The sequence below is a fragment of the Pseudorca crassidens genome, chromosome 5 (genome assembly GCF_039906515.1).
Source record: "Pseudorca crassidens isolate mPseCra1 chromosome 5, mPseCra1.hap1, whole genome shotgun sequence".
Lineage (NCBI taxonomy): Eukaryota > Metazoa > Chordata > Mammalia > Artiodactyla > Delphinidae > Pseudorca > Pseudorca crassidens.
The window spans coordinates 4,643,854-4,665,434 of NC_090300.1; positions in this window are offsets into that span (position 1 = coordinate 4,643,854).

Consider the following 21,581-nt stretch of genomic DNA (forward strand, 5'->3'; position numbering starts at 1 on the left):
TTTTTTTACCTGAAATTTTGTTCAATCACTGCCTTTTGATATGAGGACTTCAGATAGTTCAATATTCTGAAATATCCTCTACCTGTGGTTCTCACGCGTTCGCTGTGTTGGCATCACCTGGAAGGCTTGTTAAACGTAGACTGCCGGGCCCCCTCCATGAATTTCATTCAGTGAGCCTGGGATGGGGACTAAGAATTTGTGTTTCTAATCAGTTCCCAGGTGATGCTGATGATGGTTTGGTTTAAAGGTCACAGTTTGAGAGCCATTGCCCTACACTGAAATTTTAGACATCCTCATTTACGAGGATGTTCAAAAATGTTGGGCTTCTGACTCATCCTCAATACTATAAAGACTAACTCTTCATCCAGAAAGTATAGTCAGGCCTAGGTGGGCCTGGATAATATTTTCACCTTTATACTCCTATTTTCTGGAAAACCTATTTTTCCACAGTCTACCCCTGACTCTGAATTATGATTATCCTAGTGGTGCTGACGGTGATGAAACAGGTTTATGGAATATGCAGAACTTCTTTTTATTATTATTATTTTTGAATCAAAGTATAGTTGATTTACAATGTTGTGTTCATTTCTGCTGTACAGCAAAGTGACTCAGTTATACATATATACATATATTCTTTTTAATATTCTTTTCTATTATGGTTTATCATAGGATATTGAATATAGTTCTCCGTGCTATACAGTAGGACCTTGCTTGGAATATGCAGAACTTTTTATTTTTTTACATCTTTATTGGAGTATAATTGCTTTACAATGTTGTGTTAGTTTCTGCTGTATAACAAAGTGAATCAGCTACACGTATACATATATCCCCATATCCCCTCCCTCTTGCGTCTCCCTCCCACCCTCCCTATCCCACCCCTCTAGGTGGTCACAACACATCGAGCTGATCTCCCTGTGCTATGCAGCTGCTTCCCACTAGCTAGCTATTTTACATTTGGTAGTGTATATATATCAATGCTACTCTCTCACCTTGTCCCAGCTTCCCCCCACTCCCGTGTCCTCAAGTCCATTCTCTACGTCTGTGTCTTTATTCCTGTCCTGCCGCTAGGTTCATCAGAACCATTTTTTTTTAGATTCCATATCTATGTGTTAGCATATGGTATTTGTTTTTCTCTTTCGGACTTACTTCACTCTGTGTGACAGACTCTAGGTCCATCCACCTCACTACAAATAACTCAATTTTGTTTCTTTTTATGGCTGAGTAATATTCAACTGTATATATGTACCACATCTTCTTTATCCATTCATCTGTCAATGGACACTTAGGTTGCTTCCATGTCCTGGCTATTGTAAATAGAGCTGCAATGAACATTTTGGTACATGGCTCTTTTTGGATTATGGTTTTCTCAGGATGTATGCCCAGTAGTGGGATTTCTGGGTCATAGGGTAGTTCTATTTTTCATTTTTTAAGGAACCTCCATACATGCAGAACTTCTGAAACTCAAGTTCACAAATCAAAGCACACATTTATTTTTATCTTCCACCATCTCTTTTAAATTTATTCAGGGGAGATCATTTTCTTTTCCAAGGGAAAACTCTGACAGGTCTAAGAATTTTCTGTTCACTTTAACTAGTAGACAAATAAAAATAGGTTGTTTGAGTGATTACAGTGCTCAAAGATACTATTCAAAACCAGGAACTGACTGTAATGGAGACTCTCCTCCCCCCACCCCAGTGTTGGCGGCTTCAGGTGAGTGAGGAAGTGAGCTGTGATAGCTCCACCTATACTTCTCTGCCTCTGCCCCTTACTTCACCTTTTTCCTCTCCAGCCACTCTTTGGGAATCCAGTAGGGGTGGGTGAGATAAGAAGGAAGGCGGTGAGTGGAGATTAAGCGGACAGGATGGGTCTTATTAAACTGGTACCTTCATCAACTTCTGTCCAGTTTGGCTACAAATCAGAGGTTCCCATGACCCCTACTCAGGTTCAATTAATTTATTACAGTGGCTCACAGAACTCAGGGAAATACTTATGCTTACAGTTTATTAAAAGATAAGATAAAGGATACAGAGGAACACCAGAAGAAAAGATAGCTCAGACAAGGTCCTGAGGGCAGAAGCTTCTCTCCCCATGGAGTTGGGGAGCATTGCCCTCCTGGTGAGGATGTGTTCACCAGCCTGGATGTTCTCTGAACGCTGTACTGCTGTGAGTTTATGGCCGTTTCCTCACATAGGCATGACCAGTTATTAACTTCATTTCCTTCTCTCTCCCCTCTCTGGAGTATTGGGGGAGTGAAGGTTCTAATCTTATCATCATGGCTTAATCTTTCTGATGACCAGCGCCCCCCCAACCAGGAGCCACCCAGGAGCCACACAGAGTCACCCAGAGTCACCTCAACAAAACAAAAGATGCCCCTAGTGCTCTTGTCACTTAGGAAATTACAAGGGATTTAGAAGCTCTGCGTCAAGGACGGGCCAAAGACCAAATATTAGAACAAGAGAGGCTCTTAGTGTTCTTGTCGCATAGGAAATTATAAGGGTTTTAGGAGCCCTGTGTCAGGAACTGGGGGAAGGGACCAATATATTTCTTATTATTTCATATAGCTCAAATGTAACAGAAATTGATTTCTTACACATGTAACAATTTGGTAAGCGTTCTTGATCAGCAGGTAGTGGGCCTCCACGTGGTGATTCAGGTACCCAGGCCCCTTCCTGCCCCAGAACCCTGTGATATTCATCCAGTTGGGGGAAGAGGAAAGAAAGCAAGGAGGCTGTGGACCATAGAGGAATCCATCACTTTAGCTCACTTTCCAATGGTCAGAACCTGTCACCTGGCCCTATGTAGGTGCAAGGGGATCTACAAAATCAGCTTCCTCTGGACGTTTGCCTGCAAGTTGAAACTATGCTAATGAAGACGAGGACAGTCTGGTGGTCAGTGAGCCCCTCTTTCATGTCATGAATTGTCTTTGCTACTAAGGTGCTTCAATGAATTATAGATGGTGCAGAGCCACCAAAGAATTCTAAGCAGCAGAATGACCTGATGGTATTTGCATTTTAAAGGTCATGAGGACACCTTTGTGTTGGTGGATTGGAGGGAGTCATGAGAATGAAGCCAAGGGAGCCAGTATGGGGGCGTTTGCCGTAATTCAGGCAAGAGATGAGGATACCCTAGATAAATGAGAATTAAGAGAAATAGACAAGTTTTCGAGGGATTTAAGAAGCTGGCCTTGGGAAGTAGTTGAATATGAAGAGAATGGAAAACAATGGCTAGCTGACATTCTGGCCTGAGTAAGTGAGTGTATGTTGTGTTACCAACCAAGTTTGAGGAAAAAGGAGTAGGATCTCATTCAATCTTTTCTCAAGCTTTTCTTTCAAAATTCCTAGCACAATAAGGTAAATACGTGTATACTGGAAGGCTCCAGTAGGTAGTTCATCCTGCAACTGGAAAACTTCTTCGAGGTATGTTTTATTTTGAAAATCTATGCAAATTTCATTTTCTATTCCATTATATATCTGGTCTTGTGGCAAAATGAAATAATGTTTTAAACAAAAATGTTGATTAAATAAATAATTTGCAAATCTAGTCTCCCACCTCGAAACCCTTTAGAACCCTGTAGGCTGAAGCCCGCCCTTGACCACAACCAATAACCCCTGTCTCCCTCCTCTCATCCACTAAATGTAATCACTACTTCTCTGTGGTTTATCTTTACAAACTTGCACTCATTTATATAAACTAAGAACATTTACCATGTTTTTGTGTTTTAAAATAAATAGGATTACACTGTACATAATTTTGCAGCTTGTCTTCTTCACTCAAAAGTGATGGTTTCTACATCTATCCATGTTGCTACAGATAGGCGAGTTTATCCCTTTAAATTCCTTCCTAGGAGTCACATTGATACTCCAGGAAGACGGACATTTATCTTGTGGGTCTGAGTGCTCTTGGTTGGCTGCACAACCCCAGTATCACATTAGCTCACTCAGAAACCCACGTATGTGGAGGTCAGATCTTATGTCCACAGACTAGTAGAAATCTGCTTGTCCGTATGACGCTAATCACGCATATTTATCAGCACTGTGTGCCAGACGCTGTCCTGCACGTAGTACGTGTATTCGCAACAACGCTATGAGGTATTGCAGCTGCTGTAATTCTACTGTGATGGCAGCTGAGAAAATGAAGCTTGCAACTTCTAGATAAGTGGTCCAGCATCACTTAGGCTTTGAATGGCAGACAGGATGCTTAGCCAGGGTCTGATTCTAGAGCCTGGTTCTTAATCACTTTACCAAACCACCTGGGGAAATGTGTGCAATGCACTGAAGAATCTTGGATTTCTCCCCATTCCTCAAGCCAGTGAGATATTCCCTGAAACATATGCTTTGAATGCTGACCTTTGGCCAGAGAGCTGCAGCCAAATGGTCTATCCAGTCACTCATTTCTGAGGTTACAGTTGGCTCATATACGGATCAGATGCCTATTAATTTATCAGGCAAACTGAAGCAGGATAGATGGTTATTGCGTCTGCCCGATGAATGTGTGACGTGCACGATGAGATGCCAAAATCCTCAGTGAAGCCGCTCAATCTGCATGATGGATCCAAAGAACTGGGGGCATGGGGGGCAGTGAGAAGTCCATTTTCATGGAAGAACAATGTTTTCTAAGAAGCCATTCAGTGTCTGCTGCTTTCCCGTCTGGTATGGCCCTGAGAGGACAGTGCCAGGCTGGAGGCTGGTTCTCAACTGAGGCTGCTCTGGAAACAAGGGTGGAATGACACCAATTAAGAGGTGTGAATGCCATTTGTCCTGCCTTTTGCTCCCTCCCCGAAGTGATTGTTAGCTTGACACCCACGGGGAGACGAGGAGACGGTGAGACGGTGGGGAGAAAATCTTTTACTTAGTTTTTTTAACTGACATACACAAAGCCTGCATTTCAGAATGTTGGGAGTAATGGTTTGTGATTCTGTTTTTCTTTACCTTGTTCTCTTCAAATACAAAGTGACTTCAAATTCTCTTGCTGAGCACCTTGCTCACATGTGGTGCTATATCCGGGATGTCCAAACAAATGTAGCAGCGTGAATAAAAAAGCACGCTCTGAATATCTGGCAGCAGAGATTCTCTTAGGGAAAGAGCAATCTCAATTTAGACAAGAGCCCTTATAGGACACTTCAGATGTGGAAGATGAAACCCAGGGAGAATGATTAGGAAGACAATGGTATGATGAAGAATAAAGCTCTTATGTAAATATTTTGCATAAGAAACAAACAAGAATTTGGGGGCTTCCCTGGTGGCGCAGTGGTTGAGAGTCCGCCTGCCGATGCAGGGGACACGGGTTCGTGCCCCGGTCCGGGAAGATCCCACATGCCGTGGAGCAGCTGGGCCCGTGAGCCACGGCCGCTGAGCCTGCGCGTCCGGAGCCTGTGCTCCGCAACGGGAGAGGCCACAACAGTGAGAGGCCCGCGTACCGCAAAAAAAAAAAAAGAATTTGCGAAAGAGCATACATGAGGGAGAGAGGGAATCTGGCAATACAATGGGAGGGCAGCCGGGAGGAAGATGGCAGTCGGGGGGGCCTTGAAAGGCACCCGAGGACTGAGAGCTCTAACATCCCATTTTAATTCTCTCCCTCTCTCTGAATGTAAATATTCATCACCCTCGCCCCCCTCAGGATGTCAACACACAAACCATCATATTATAGGTGTGGAGTACAATTAAGGAAAGGGAATTGAGTCCCTGTCTGGGTAAAGCTGAAACAAAAAGGAGTGAGCAGTCCAGCCACAGAGAGGGAGTGCAAAGGAGAGGAAGGATAAAGGAGAGATGGTAATTTGTCTCAGAGAAGACTCGACTTCTCACAAGATACGCAATGCTGGTCTTGAGCCAATTTTCTTTAAACCTTGAAGGGTAGTCTCAGCAGACACCTGAAGGACCTAAAGAAACAGCATAGTCAGCTCAAATCTTCAGGGAACTCTCACGGATCAACACAGAAGACCCCTGTAAATAGCCGACTAGTTTGTAGGTCAATGCAGATACCCCACCATTTCACATCCCCTCCTTATTTTCAAGGAAATGCCTAACTTGACGATGCCTGGCTCTGTTTCTTAGGTTAAAGTGCAAGATGCTGTGAAGGATGGAACACAGGCTCTGGATCAGAAACATATGGGTTGGAAGACTGCCTCAACTCTTCTGAACACATTTTTGACTTTCTGTTTATAAACCTGAAAAGAATGGGAATGGGAATAGGTTTCACCATAACTGGCAACCTTCTTTGCCTCCCAAAGTCATAGGTTTATTCTTTTTCTGGACTAGTTGGTGTCCATGACATGCTCTTCTGCGTGACCATGCTCTGTGAACTTTGATACCCTACAACAGTGTGTCCTTGGTTATATGAAGATTTTGGAGGAAAAGAACATAGGAAGCTGAAGATAACTCTGCTAGGAGTGCTTTAAAAAGAGCATCAAGAATATGCCCTTCAGGGCTTCCCTGGTGGCGCAGTGGTTGAGAGTCCGCCTGCCGATGCAGGGGACGCGGGTTCGTGCCCCGGTCCGGGAAGATCCCACATGCCGTGGAGTGGCTGGGCCCGTGAGCCACGGCCACTGAGCCTGTGCGTCCGGAGCCTGTGCTCCGCAACGGGAGAGGCCACAACAGTGAGAGGCCCGCGTACCACAAAAAAAAAAAAAAGAATATGCCCTTCAAGTGGCAAAGATCTGTGACATGAACTACAATGACCAAAGTTACTGCCCTGCACTGCTGTCCATCTACCAGAGCCAGGACAGCCTGCACTGCTGTCCATCTACCAGAGCCAGAGTCTACCAGCCTCTGACTCTGCACTGCTTTTTTTTTTTTTTTTTTTGCAATGAGAAGGTCTCTGTATGAATATCATTTTATTCATAATTAGTAAAGGAGAGAGCAGTTGGAAATCCCAAACGGAAAATTAATGACAAAGGATAAAAAAAAAGAACGTGTTTTTGCAAAGACCGGGAGTGAGGCAACCTGGAGGAGAAATTAGAGAGAACGGTTCAACCAGGAAAAGCAGGAAAGGAACAGACATCGCAAATACAAAAGTGATGTCTCTCCCTGTTTGAGCATGGTACCCAAGCTTTTAACTTAAATAGTAAAACTGCGGGTCCTCATTTAAAATTTACAAATGGTAGGTGTCACCTCACAGAGATGATTGTTAGGTGAGGCTTATTTAATCTGTGGGCAGAGTCTAAGATGAAAGACCACAAGATACAAGGAGCAAAAGAGAATTCACCCTGGGTTTCATGTGAGGCAGAGTCAAAGGTTTCCAGAGAGTCTGTCCACCAATAAGTCACTTAGACTTTGGGATTTCTTACCTTGACCTTTGTAGATTATTTCCTTGTTTATTAAAAAATGTTTTAGGATGAGTTCTACCAGTTATAACAGTTATGTGCATAGGACGTATGTTCAGCAAAGAAGCCTTGAGGACCATGGACCCAGGCAACTTGGATCCTAGGTTTGGCTTGGTTTTTACTATATTCTATGACTCAAGCAAATCCTAAAATCCTGTCGGAACGCTTGTTTTTCACATGTAAAATACAACAGTACTGAAGTGACATTTGTCACACAGCTCAGGGGTCCTTGAGACTTTTATTTTAGCCCCTTCCACTTATAGGGCTCCATTTCCTTCTTCTGAGTCCCCTGCATATTATAGGGAGTATCCACAGGGAGTAATTAAAAGCAGACTGTGGTTCATGAGCAAATGTCCCTGCCAATGGCCAGTCCTTAGGGCAGTGATGCATAGCGACAAAGTTATATTCTCACTGGCCACCCCTGGGGAGGCACACTCGGTAAAGGCACCCAACCTGGGTGGTGCAATATTCGCCTCCATATGAAGATTTGGTAGTTGGCGGTGATAGATCAGCTCCCATTTAGCTCCGAGACGCCTGATTCATGCAGCGAACTTGGTGAGTTTCACTCACCCAGCTCTTACTATGTGGCTGGCCTCTCCTGCTATGGAAACTTAGGATCACCTCCCTTTTCCCGATAAAGCTTGAGAAATAAAGCAGGCCTAGAACCATGATAACAGAAGGACTGGTTGCTCTGTTCTCAGCGGGTAGGGCAGGCTTAATTTTCAACTCTTCCTTGGAGGTGTGGCGAAACCTGAGCTTTCCATTCTGCAAAGAAAAGGAAGAAAGCAGAACAGTTAAGTTTCCATATTTAAAGTATCGGAACTAGCGACAATCTACGCCTAGATTGGGTGATCTCTCATTTCTAGCTCTAACATCCTATGAATCGAAAGCCAAGAGCAATAGAATGTGCCTTTTCCTTCTGGTACCACTAATTCCATGGAGAAAGTCTTAGCCTCTATAGGCTCTGGATCTATTAAAACTTTTAGACTCCAAGGCACGGAAGGGAATGAATGGCAGCTTGTAACCTCTATGACCGTGGCTTAATGGATTTATGATACCAAATTGCTCTTGCACGATTATTTAGAAAGATGGGCATGAACTTGGAAAGCCCAGTCTCTAAATGTATTGCTTAGGAATCTGATGGTTGTCTAGATTAATTAGCATGCTAATTCCTTACCAGTAGAAGTCCCAGGAATTGTTCAAAGGGGTTTCTATGGGCAAGTGAGTTAGGGGGGAAAACGGCAGAGGAACCACAATCAATTTCTTCACATTTTGAGTCATAAGCAAACATCTAAGACCTTCCTCCTATGTAGACTGACATTTTCCTTGGTAGCTCAGGCTGTTTAATTAAGTTTTATGCTGCTGCTGGAACCATGACAAGTGTTGCCATTCTGAGTTTGTTCAGTAAACTAAAATATTCCAGGAGCCATTCCAAGCTGCTAAGGGGCTAGATTCTAGGAGCAGGTATCTGACTCTGTGCATTGTGTATGACTCGAGAAGAAGAGCGTTTAGTGTTTCATTCATTTATTCATATTGCTATTTAGTCATGAATCCATCTGGCCAGCCATACATCCATTATGGGGACATTAATTATACATCAGGCACCATAGAGGCAACAAAAGATTCACATAGACTTCTATCTGGAAATAAAGGTCAGGAAATAGGAAAGGGACACGTTTTTTATTTTAGTGTTGGGTGGTGCTTAACCAACAATAGTGTATGCATGTGCAGCCAATTTTTGTGTGTGTGTGTGGTACACGGGTCTCTCGCCGCTGTGGCCTCTCCCATTGCGGAGCACAGGCTCCGGACGCGCAGGCCCAGCGGCCATGGCTCACGGGCCCAGCCGCTCCGCGGCACGTGGGATCCTCCCGGACCGGGGCACGAACCCGTGTCCCCTGCATCGGCAGGCGGACTCTCAACCACTGCGCCACCAGGGAAGCCCCACCAAAGAGTCTTAATGCTGTTCCTGGGAAGAGGGGGGAACTCCCAGGGAACAAGGAAGGCTCCCCACTTTCTCTTTAAATTCTAGGCTCACAAAAAAATAGCACTTAGGACTCAACATGGGGCACACATCTCCCCAGGCTCCCCTTGCTACTATACTCCCACTGCACATTCTGAATGGAATTAGATGCTGCCCCAGCGTAACACAGCCTTGATTAATAATCTAAGCACATACTCTCTCCAAGGGATGCACTCAGATGAAACCATCTAAATGTGCCTACTGAAAATCAAAGCAATTAACCTAGAAAGTTTCACACCCAGGATTTCATCCTCTGATCTATTTTCATCCACAGAAGGGATTTATAAAGTTTATACTTTTACCCAGGATATTGGAGCTTATTTCTCTTCTCCAAAGGTCAGATAGTCCTTTGCCTGCCCTGTGGGAGAGGTCTCGAGAGCTGTATTCCTGAACATAGATTCCATTCTTCCTGAATGGAGATTTTGTGAGGCATCTTAGAAAAACTTCAAAAATAAGCAAACTCAAATTTCACGGTCAGAGAAAGCCCATGTGCCTCATCTGAAAAATGGGACCTATAGAAGCTTCTGGGCTACTGTAAAGAGTAGCTGTGCAGATGATGCTTGCAGGGTTGGCACACAGGCAGAGCTCTATAGCTGTTATTGCCTTTGAGAAGAATGTTGGTTCCCTCTGGGTTCTGGAAAAGGCCATTAATAGCAAAGCGCTCCTGTCACATCACCTGTTATAGATGTCTAAACTCAGCCTGGGAAACAAGAATGCTTATTAGGAATTCCCCTGAAGAGAGAAGAAGGCATGCCAAGGGGGAAGGTGAGGGAAGAGGAAGGGGACTTTAAGTAGCCCCTCCCGGCCCACAGAGGTGTGTTCAGGCTTCTGTGATTTCCACGATGTTGAAGCTGCAGGTGCCAAGATTCAGAGGAGGGGCCACGTTGAGCAGAAAGTCTCCCTTCTTGGGGGTTTCTCTCCTTTTGGAAGGAAGCCTGGTGTTCGTTCACTTCTTCCTGCTCCGAGGCTCTCTTCTGTGCCAGGTTTTCAGGCTCTGTCTTCCCCTGGAGGGCAGCCTGTACCTTTGGACCAGTGACGTAGGAAGAGAACAAGGCTGAAATGAGAAGTCTAAGCTCATTCCTTCCAACACAGCCCAACCTAACATGGGGTGAAGAGTGTTTTCTCTGGATTATAACTAACTGGATTCAAGTCCCAGGTCTTCCATTTACTTAAGTCTTAGTTTCCTTGCCTCATACCTAGCTTGCAGAGTTGTTAAAGGATAATAATGCATAGAAAGCAGTTAACCCAATGCTTGGCCCATGGTAAGGACCCCATACAAAATGGCTATTATGCTGTGGTCTGCCTCTTCCTTTCGTCTTTCCCCTGTGCACAAAGCGTTGGGAATGAAACAACTCCATGGATGTCATTAGGAAAAATGTGTGCAGAGTCACCTGAAGAGGTGCTCATTAAAATGGAGTCTGTAGTTTCCCTCAAGTTGTCCTTTAGCTAGAGCTTTCCTTTTCCAATTCAGACAGGGCTCAGGGAAGTCTGCAACCACCGAAAGCGAAGGAATGAGGGAATTCCTGTTTTAGGACATAGGGCAGTGGCTGTCTGTGCTCTGCTCAGGCATCTTGGGTTTTTCCACTGCAGTGCTCTTCAGCCAAATCCCAGGGGGTCCACATCCGCATCTCTTCGCAAAGAAGTGAAGTGATGGAAAGTATAGAAAACTGTAAATGAAACTCATGGGGCATGCAGTTGGAATACCAACAGTGATGGAGAGAGAGAGAGGTCAGAGCAACAGCTGAAGAGATAATGGTCAAAATGTTCCCAAGGCCAAAAAAAAAAAAAAATTAAGCCTCAGATTCAAGAGGAACAATGAACCCCAAGCAAAAATAAATGAAAAGTAAACCACAACTAAAGACATCATAGTAAAACTGCTGGGAATCAAAGACAAAGAGGAAATATTTAAAAATAGCTGGAGGAAAAGGACAGACTGTCTCCAAAATAACAAAAATAAGACTGACTTCTGATTTCTGCTGACTTCTCTACAGAGATAAAGATAAAGCAATGAAATTATGTTTTCAAATTGATAAAAGAATACAGCTACTAGCCCTGAATTGTTTGGCAAGTAACAATTTTCTTCAAATTCGTGCAAAATAAAGGAGTTTTCAAAAACAGAAATTATCCCAGATGGAAGCTCAAAATTGCAGGAAAGAACAGTTACCGATAAGGTTAGCTATGTGGGTGAATAAAAATAAATATTGGCTATATATACCAGTAATATTATATCTCATGTAGTTTAAACAGTTCATAGAATGAAAACTCAGGGCAATAATGGTGCCTAAAGTAGGAAGAAGCAAGTGCAGTTGAAGAGTTCTGGAGCTTTTGTGTTTTTCTAGGAAATTGAAAATTATATGATTTCATCTAAGTCAAAAATACATGGTGTTATTATCTGTAACTACCACTAAAATTGTCAAAGAATGTATAACTAAAATTTAATGGAGGAATGGAATAATAGGGTAATTTTTGACATTGTAATTCGTACATTTGGAGTCAATTTTAGCTTAAGGAATGAGGTAGGAATGTGACTTTCTATGCTATATTATCAAATGAGTAGTGATCCACCCGGTGGGTCACAAGGTTTTGGAGCCAGACCGACTTAGATTGACATTGGATCTGGTCACTTCCTATTTGTGTCATGGGACAATTTACCAACCTCCCTGAGTCTCCATTTCCTCTTTCTACCTTAGGAAAAACAACATTACCTTGCAGAGCTGTAGTAAAGATTAGAAATACGGTACATAAAGCAGAGGGCATGGTACCTGGTATATCCCAGTCTCCCAATCAACAAAGCTCTAGCTACTGTTGACTACTGACCACCCCCAAACCCTATTGATCAGCAAAGATAAATTGATCGGATTGATTGCATCAAGGGAGAACAGTGCCTTGAGAGAGTCCTGGGAGTTTAGGGTTTTAGGGTCTGAGGGGGGCGACTTTAAGGTAGGCCTTGCGGGCAGGAACTGTTTAGGGCTGAACAGGGTTTATGACGTAGTCGCTGTAGATTGGTGGTAACAGAGAGATGGAGGTATTGAAGTAAGGCTCGATGAGCAAGCCATCCGTTTGGATGAGTTAACTGTTGGGTTGGCTAACAGCCTTTACTTCCAGGTGCAACACTTTCCTGGAACAAGCAGTTAAGTTATTGTTTGGTACCGGTGTTTTTTATTACAGTGTTAGGGAAGCACGTCCACTCTATCCCAGTATTGTGTATGTGATGGTTTCAGTTATCATTCCTGTTATTATTGGCTCAGCCTTACTTTTTACTCTGTGAAGTGTGCATGGCTGTAGAAGACGTCCTTGCAGAGTGTCAGGGGACTTTATGCGAACAGTACTTTGTGATCATGCTGTCTGTTCTAATACAGTTTGCTTCTGATGGCTTTTCCCCTCAGAAAACTTACTAACATTACTTATCTGTATTCTTGGAACTTTCTAATGAAAGAAAATGACAACAGGATCCTCTGGAAACCCCCAAATATCTCTTAGTTCAGTCACTCCTATGTTCTGCTACTGAAATATGGAATCCATACCGGTTTCTGAACTCCCCTGCCTACAGAAAGTAGTAATCTCTCAATTAGATCAAATTGCACTTGGCACTTCAACAGACGTGAGTCAGCCTTTGTTCTTCTCCAGATGCCATCACTGAGATGTGTTGAGAGATATCATTTTATCATGTTTGATGTCATTCTTGGGAAAAAGTGTTCTGCTCTACTAAAACTCAGGAACTATTATTTTATTTTAGGAGTCTCTTATCTTCTTCTGGGATTTAAAAACCCCTTAGAGACCTGATTCTGCTGCAAACATATTAATCATGAAGACTGCAAGGAAGGTTAGATCCTCATGGGCTTGTGAAAAGCGTCATTGATACACATTGAAGTACTTCCATGTCTAAAGTCTGGGAAAGGTGCAAAGGTTTATGTTTGTTCATTTTCTGCATAGAATTTATTTAGAAGAAACGTGCAAATAAGAGGGTTTGGGTAACCATCTACCCAGGTAATTCCTGGGGGAGAATATGTTATCAGAGATATGTCCAGAATAAGGTTATGTCAGAAACAATATCATCATCTACCGGTAGTGATCTCTCCAAGTTGGATGGGAGATTAATGGGAGTGGCTGATGGATTGATCTACATGGACAGAGTGAAGCATTGTGAGGGTAGATAAATTGGGTTTGCTAATAGGAAAATGGGTGCAGAAAGTAAACAGAAAATCTTACTTCTATCCCCATTGCCCGTCCCCTGGAAAATAGATGACGGTTGTAGGATTTGTTTCTGTTTCACTAACAGACTGTAGGTAACTTCCAAGAACAGTACCCTACTGACAAATATGAATCATTAAACTGCTTAGATTTCAATAATTGTGATTAGGCATTATTCTGTCAACTACAAAACTTGAAATTAAAAAAAAAATTAATGAACTGATTGAATTTGGTGCCGTGTCTGGGTTTCATTTGACCCATCAAATACCGAGGGGATTTTTCAAGCTCTTGCATTAGTACCTACTTGATTGTTAGTAAACAGCATCGGGGTGGGATTAGAAAGACTGGAATTTAAATGTTAGCTGCAATATTCACTACCTGTTCTACTCTAGGTAAGATATTTAATGTTTCAGAATTTGAAATACTGTAACATAAACATGTTTAGACAATTAACTGAAAGATTATAAGTAAATGAATAGCATGTGATCCAGGATGAGGATTCTTCCTGTTTTCCTTTTTAAATAAAATGGGATCGTGGAAATGTACAATTCCTTGGTCAGCAAGACACCTTCTCCTTGATGGGAATTTCAGCTAACACACCTGTTACTCAGTCAAGGCAGTTGGTCATTTCAGAGAGGCTGATGGTACGGCATCTAATAGGATAAAATGTAAAGGGTAAAAGTCCCAGTTCTATTACGTACCACAGAACTTGAGCCAGATACTTACTGAATCTCAGTTTGCTCGTCTGTTAAGAATAAGTGACAATAGTGGTGTAGTATTAAACGACATCATATATTGGAAAAGGGCCAACGTTGCTGTAAGGGGTCAATAAATATTTGTTGATTCTGCACCGCAGTTACTTTCTTTTCTAGAAAAATTGGGATATTTTGAAATTTAGACCTTTTTCCCTATATAACAGTTTTGTGCATAAAATTGAGGGAACTTTTTTTTTCTTGGTTAGAACAAAGCTTTCCAAATCAATATCAAGGGACTATTGCTTCAAGATGGAATACTGAACACTGTGTCTCTCTCCCTTTGCTCCTAAGAATACATTAAAATAACAAAAAGATTTTTTTAATGGAGCAATCCCATGATATGGAAGATGTTGATGACCCTCCCAGTTCACTTTAAGTGGAGGTGCATCCTTCCCCCAGGTGCTGTGGGTGTGCTAAAGGCTCATAAGTGTTCCAGGGAATTGCTGTTCCAGAGCACCCAGGGGGTCAGGCTGGTACTAGGCTCTAGCTGAGACCACCCTCTACTTAGCTCGTGTCCTCCCCTAATCCCCCTCTCCGGAAAACCCTCTCCCAATAAGTCACTTGTGTAAGAACTCCCATCTCAGATGTTCCTTCTAGGGACCCCAAACCACAGCAGCTGGTAATAGTGAACAGTGTGTGAGGGGCATGTTGACTAGGTCATCAGTGGGCGAGCGGAAGTCATCCCTGTAGAAAGAGACTCCGAGGCTCAAAATGGGCAGGAGAGGAGAGAGAAGTATGTGTGTGTGTTGGGGGAGTGTGGTTACTAGAAAGTCTTAATTTAGAAAAGCTACCCCAATACATATCCCCCATCACAGAGTTCAGCAGTGTAGCATTTTGCCCCAGCTAAAACCCCTAGCACTCATCTCTAAACAAACTACCAACCCCATGGGCAATTAGGGTTGCCAGTGATGTGGGAGCGTCCCCTTAAAGATCTCCCATCCGCGTTAGCCTCACAGCCAGCCCCCTGCCCCAGAAGAAACCCGCATCTCCTCCCTAGGTTCATCAACAGAATCCTTGATTTTCAAATAGGATCATACAGAGCTCACCAGGCATAGGGAGGCCAAAGGAAACAAAGGCAAAAACTGATATCAGAGGAAAGAGAATGGAACAGAAGAGACCTAAAGCAAAACAATACAACAAAATTTTTTATTGGGGTCCACAGATGGGAGAAACTATTGGATTTATTAAATAAGAACTAGATACCTTCTACTATTTTTTTTCACTTAAAAATAATGAGAACAGAAACATTCTGGGAAGTTCTAAGTGATTGCAGAAATAAAACGTTTAGGAGGAGAGGTGGAAGATAAAATTGAGGTTCATTGCCATAATGTAGAGAAAATATGAAAGAAAAGATAAATATGGTAGCCATTAGCTACTTTCAAATATGGTAGCCATTAGCTCCATGTGGCTACTGAGTGCTCAAAACGTGGCTAGTCCAAAGTGCTATAATTATTAAACACACACCAGATTTTGAAGACTTAATACAAAATAAGGTAAGATAGATCAGTAATATTTTTATGTTGATTAAATTTTGAAATAAAAGTTTTATATAGAAATATAAGAAAAATATAATATGAAAGTACTAATATTTAACATTAATTAATAATAAAATACTATTGATATTAAATGAAATATTTTGGAGAAAATCTTTTCTGGCACTCAGTATGGAAAGTGTGACAATGGCTGTAGGATCAAAGAGTACCTGTGTGGCCCCTTCTGGCCCTCCCACCAGCTCTGGGCATCTTGAGAACCCAGCCTGAAACCCATGAGCTTGGGTCAAATGCAAAGTCTTTTTCCCAGTACTAAACGCTGAGTTCCTATTTCCGATTTGATGGCTCAGACGGGCTCCATTTCCCTGTTCTTGAGGCACGGATTTTAGAGCCCTCCTTTGGTCTCAAGTCCCTTTCAGACAACAATGGGGTACCAGCTGTGTCCGCCCCTGCTGTTTGTTTTCTCCATTAGTGATTCCAGCCATCATTTTCCAGAAGTCGCTCTTAGATTCCCAGCTCATTTGTGTGAGTGCAGTTTGTCGCTTTGCTTGTTAAATAGAAAACCGAGTGGTTTTTCAAAGCACTGTTTCCCTCATTAGAGGTTGCTGGTAAGTCTACTTTTTTTTTTTTTTTTTTTGCATTTGTTTCCTCCTACATCCTTTTCTCCAAGCATCATACATTTTTCAGTGGCTGGACACCTAAGGAGACAGAGTCAGAACATGTCTCCAAGTGATCCAACTTCCCAGGTTGGGACAAGGCTGGCTTGGCTTTTCAATTAAAAGAAAGTTGAAAAGAGAAAGAAGCAAGCAAGCAAGTAATTAAGCAGCAACAAGGTCTTGGCAGAAGTTGTTAAATGAATAATTTATTGAGGCAGTTTGGAGCAGGTGGACCTGGCTTCTTCTGGCTCCTGCTTCCTGTAAAACCCCCGGGTGGCTGTTTCCTACCCTCCTTGTCCTGTTCTGACAAAAGGGCCAGGCAGATCCATGTGATGTGTGGAACGTGGGGAATTGTGTGTGATAAACGTTTTGTCGGGCGCTGTCAGCCAGAGGAAGGCTGTGTCAATAAGAGGGTTGCTGGGAGGGGGGGTTTGATTGGGGATGCTTGCAATAAGGGTACACAAAAGAATCTTTAAGAAGCAGCCTGGTGTGACATTGAGGTTTCAAAGTCCCATGCATTGCAGGGCCAGGCAGGTTGAAAGGACTGAGGAGGGAATCTGGAATTTCAGAGTTTCATTTTTAATTCTCCTCTTTTTTAGCAACTAATCCAAAACCTATGATTACACCCTTCTGGCCATCTGCTGGCTAGATTTAACATCTGAGCCGCCAGTTTAATTTGCAACTTCTGGGTTCAATAATGTGAAGAGAGGGAGAATTATAAAGAGACAGAGGGATGGGAGTCAGAGACCCATATGGCTGAGCCCGAGCCTCCAGGCTGTCAGGCACCAGTGAACTCGTGTCTCAGCTTCCCCATCAGGAGCACCTTGTGTGTGGTCATTCTTGCTCTAGGTCAAGTATTGATGCCATAGAAAAGGTTCCTTCTGTTCTGTACACCTGGGCTCACCCATGCGGACTTGAGGACCTTTGGGGTGGAAGTGAGTGGGATGCTGTTGTGTGTCTCCACTTGCGGGATTTCTCACTGATGATACTGATTTGTGTCCATTGCTCTGTGGTATGTGTGTGTCCGTGTACACGCACAGGTACAGCAGGATCCCCCAGAGGAAACAAATATATGTTTGAAGAATGCAGGGGAGTAATGAAAGGGACTGGAGGATGTCTCCTGAGTAGCTAAGTGTGACCTCAACCTTCTAAAAGGAAACGCTGGAGAGGGGTTCTGAGTATATAGTAGGTGCTCAATAAATGTTGATTGTTCTTGAAGAGCTGCTACTAAGTTAAGCACCAGCCATGTGGATGTGTTAAAGGCTTCCATGCGAGTCTGGGAGTGTGGGAACATATCTAGAAAAAGGGAGAAAAATTAAAAAGGGGGCATGTTTGCAGAAAAAGGTGTTTCTGCACTGAGAGGGGGTGGAGCTAACTGGAAACTCAAGTGGCCACGTCCTGGGGAAAAAGGAATGTTGGAAGGGTGTCCGTGAAGGGGACATTCATGTCTGTTTGCCTCCAGGTACCAGGACTCTGAGGAAGGTGGTCAACTCTTTCCAGATTCTACCTTCTAGGGGAAGGGACACCACTAGTGGCTTTTTAGGCTTGTCTCTAGTGTGAAAAAAGATCAGAAGGAAGTCAATATTGCTAAGAGAGCTCTCCAAAATGGAGCCAGGAAGACATTGAGGAAGCATGACTTAGGCACATCTCAGCCTGGATGGAATCTGAACTTTGACCGCTTACTGTCATTACATAGTCATCCAGAACCTCTGCCCAATGTTCCAGAAACTCAAGATATTTATCAGACGCTTCCTCTAAAATAACTCGTGACAGCACAGCTACATATTGGACATTTACCCTAAGTGACTCATGACAACCCATCCCTTAAAGATAGACATTTCCCTTCTTGCACCAGAGTCAATCACAACTCTTGCCAGATGACTTTAACGACGTTTTGGCTTTTGCTTTTCTAAATAAGCCCCTGACCCTTCCTCTTTCCCAGGATAGTCTTTGGGTTTTACCTAAATCCCGAATTGCAATTCCTAAGGCCACAAATAAATGCTTTCCTTATTTACAAACTTCTGTGTTTCATGGTCGACCCTAGTTAGACATGAGTTAATTTCAAGACTGGAATTCTGCCTGCACATGTCCAGTGAATATTATAGCTCTGACAGGGCTGCAGAAGCAGAGACTGACCCGTGTAAAATAAGCCATATGCCCACAGTAAGAATAAAGCATTCTCTACAATGTAACAAGGAGTTTACCACTATGCTTTCATCTAATTTAATCTTTGAAATACATTTAAGGAAGGAATTGTTTTCCTCACTTTGAAGATGAAAAAAGTTGAATATCAGAGAAATTAACATACTAGTTGAAAGTCACACAACGTGTAAATGGCAGAGCCAACTTTACCTTGCATTTTGGTTCCAAAAGTAACGAATAATGAATGTTCTTCTTTTTATTATGCTCTCCTCACTAAAGGCAGTAAGGGTGAAGCTAGGAAAGGATGAAGATTCTCGGTCATTGAAAAGGGAGCACAGAGAGAGAAAAAGATCAACTTGTAAGTCCAGGAGCCCACACAGGGTTGTGTGCTGCCTGCCCAGCAGGGCTAGGTGAGGAGTGATAGGTAAGAAGAGAGATAGTTCAAGGAAAAGACGACTTCAACTTACTCATGTCAGTCATTCAGGATAAAGTTGGTAGCTGAGAGGACAAGAAAAGCAGTACAAGAAATAATGATGTGATGATGATGACGTGATGATGAAAGACAGTTTGAAAGTTCCTTGAAAAGCTAAACATAGGCTTCATCATAGGATCGAGCAATCACACTCCTAGGTATTTGCCCAATTGTTTTGAAAATTTTGTATGTCCACACAAAACCTGCACAGAATGATTTATAGCTGCTATATTCATAATTGTCAAAAATTGGAAGCAAAAAAGAAGCCCTTTGATAAATGAATAGAGGAACAAACGGTGGCACATCTGTTCAGTGAACTCAGAGATAAAAAGAAGTGAAGTATCAAGCCACACAGAAACATGGAGGACCCTTAAATGCACATGGCTAAGTGAAAGAAGCCAGTCTGAAGATGCTGTAGGATTCCAAGCATGTGACATTCAGGAAAAGGCAAAACTAGGGAGAGAGTAAAAAGATCAGTGGTTGCCAGGGGTTCAAGGGGGAGGGAGGAGATGAATGGGGGTGGCGGAAAGGGAATTTTCAGGGCAGTGAAAGCCTTCCATATGGTATTGGACTGTTAGATATATTACATTATGCAATTGTCAAAACACACAGGATGTACAACATAGAGTGAACTTTAATGTAAACTATGGACTTGAATTAATAATAATGTATTAATACTTGTTCATTAACTGTAACAAATGTATACAACTGTATACATTTGTATATATGTATACAACGTATACAAATGTATACAAACTGTAACAAATGTATACTATAACTGTATACATTATAAATGTATAACAAATTTATACTAATGCAAGACACTATAGGGGAAACTGTGTGTGTTTGGAGGGTATAGGGGAATTCTCTGTACTATCTCCTCAATTTTTCTGTAAATCTAAAACTGTTCTAAAGAAAAAGAAAGAAAGGAAGGAAGGAAGGAAGGAAGAAAAAGAAAGAAGGAAAGAAAGAAAAAGAGAAAGCTGTAAGAGGACTAGGATAAACAGCCAACAAGGCCTCTAGGTCTCCCTTTGCTTTCTAACTTCTGTGGGGGGAGGAATTTTCCCTTTACTCTTACATTCTTGGCTGAGACATTCCTTGTAATAAAAGACAATAACAAGAGAAAAAGAAACAGAAGTTTAATAACATGTATTCCTCCTGTATACATGGGAGATACCCAGGAAAGATGAGTAACTCCTTGAAATGGCCACCACCTTAAATACCATCTCCAGCTAAAGGCACAAGATGATGTTGGACGGGGGGAGGGAGCCAGTTCTAGGAGGTGACGTGGTGACCTGGAAAAGCACAGGAAACAAGGGTAAGGGTGTTATGCAGATCTAAGTGTTACCTTCTCCATTGATAAAAATGTCTAGGGATTTCGAGTCATCCTTCTATTTCTGGTACCGAGAGGAAGATACCCTTAGTGGAGATTTCCCTTATAGATGTAAATATCTCTTACAAAAGGGGATCTTCTACCTAGGTTTCAGAGCTTCTCCTGGGTCTGCTTCTTCTTAAAAATAACCAGCTTAAAATAATCAATATGCCACAGAGGCATATGTTGGGGTTGCATACTCTGCGCCCCTCCACATTGCCTCCCTTTTCCTTCTTTTTTGCTATCTGGCTCCCCTGCTCCATGAACTTTGAGTAGCTGGTAAGCTGCAAGGCTCCCAGAAACAGTTCTCGGCAAATACTCTTCTTGTGTTTTATGGGAGCTTGAGCAAGGAGCACAAAAGCAGGAATGACCCTCCCAACCCCAAGTTTTGATGAAATTAAACTGCTGCCTGTGACCCCACTGCAAGGACAGCTACTCAGCTGGCCCTTTCTATCCTATAACCTCTGACCGGGCTCCAGTCAGGAGCATGTTGACTGAATGAAGCCTTTAACCTCAGCTGAGTCACTTAAATAATTTTCTCTTAAAAATGATCAAGGTCTTCCCTGATGGTACAGTGGGTAAGAATCCGCCTGCCAATGCAGGGGACACGGTTTCGATCCCAGATCTTGGCACATCCCACATGCCGCGGAGCAACTAAGCCTGTGTGCCACAATTACTGAGCCTGCGAGCCACAACTACTGAATCCCGTGTACCTAGAGCCCATGCTCTGCAACAAGAGAAGCCACGACATTGAGAAGCCCGCGCACCATAATGAAGGGTAGCCACCGCTCGCCACAACTAGAGAAAGCCCCTGCTAAATAATGAAGACCCAACGCAGCCAAAAATAAAATAAAATTTTAAAAATAAACTTAAGTTCTAAAAAAAAAAAAAAAGATCAGTACCTCCTGTTTTCCTCTGTACTTTTCAGGTTGTAGGGCACCTGTCTCTTCTACCCTCCTCCTTCCCCAGAAGACACATCTCATCCTCTCTTCCCAGCTTCTAATTCTTCCCCTTCTCACTTCTTCCAAATGGTTCCTCAGTTAGCTTCCCTTCCCAAATAGCTCCCTCCTTATCCACCTCCTGATTTCCATCCCCAAACCTTCACGCAGTCCTGCCACTTCCTCCACCCCAGGTAGATTTCTACCACATTTTTCATAACTGAAAA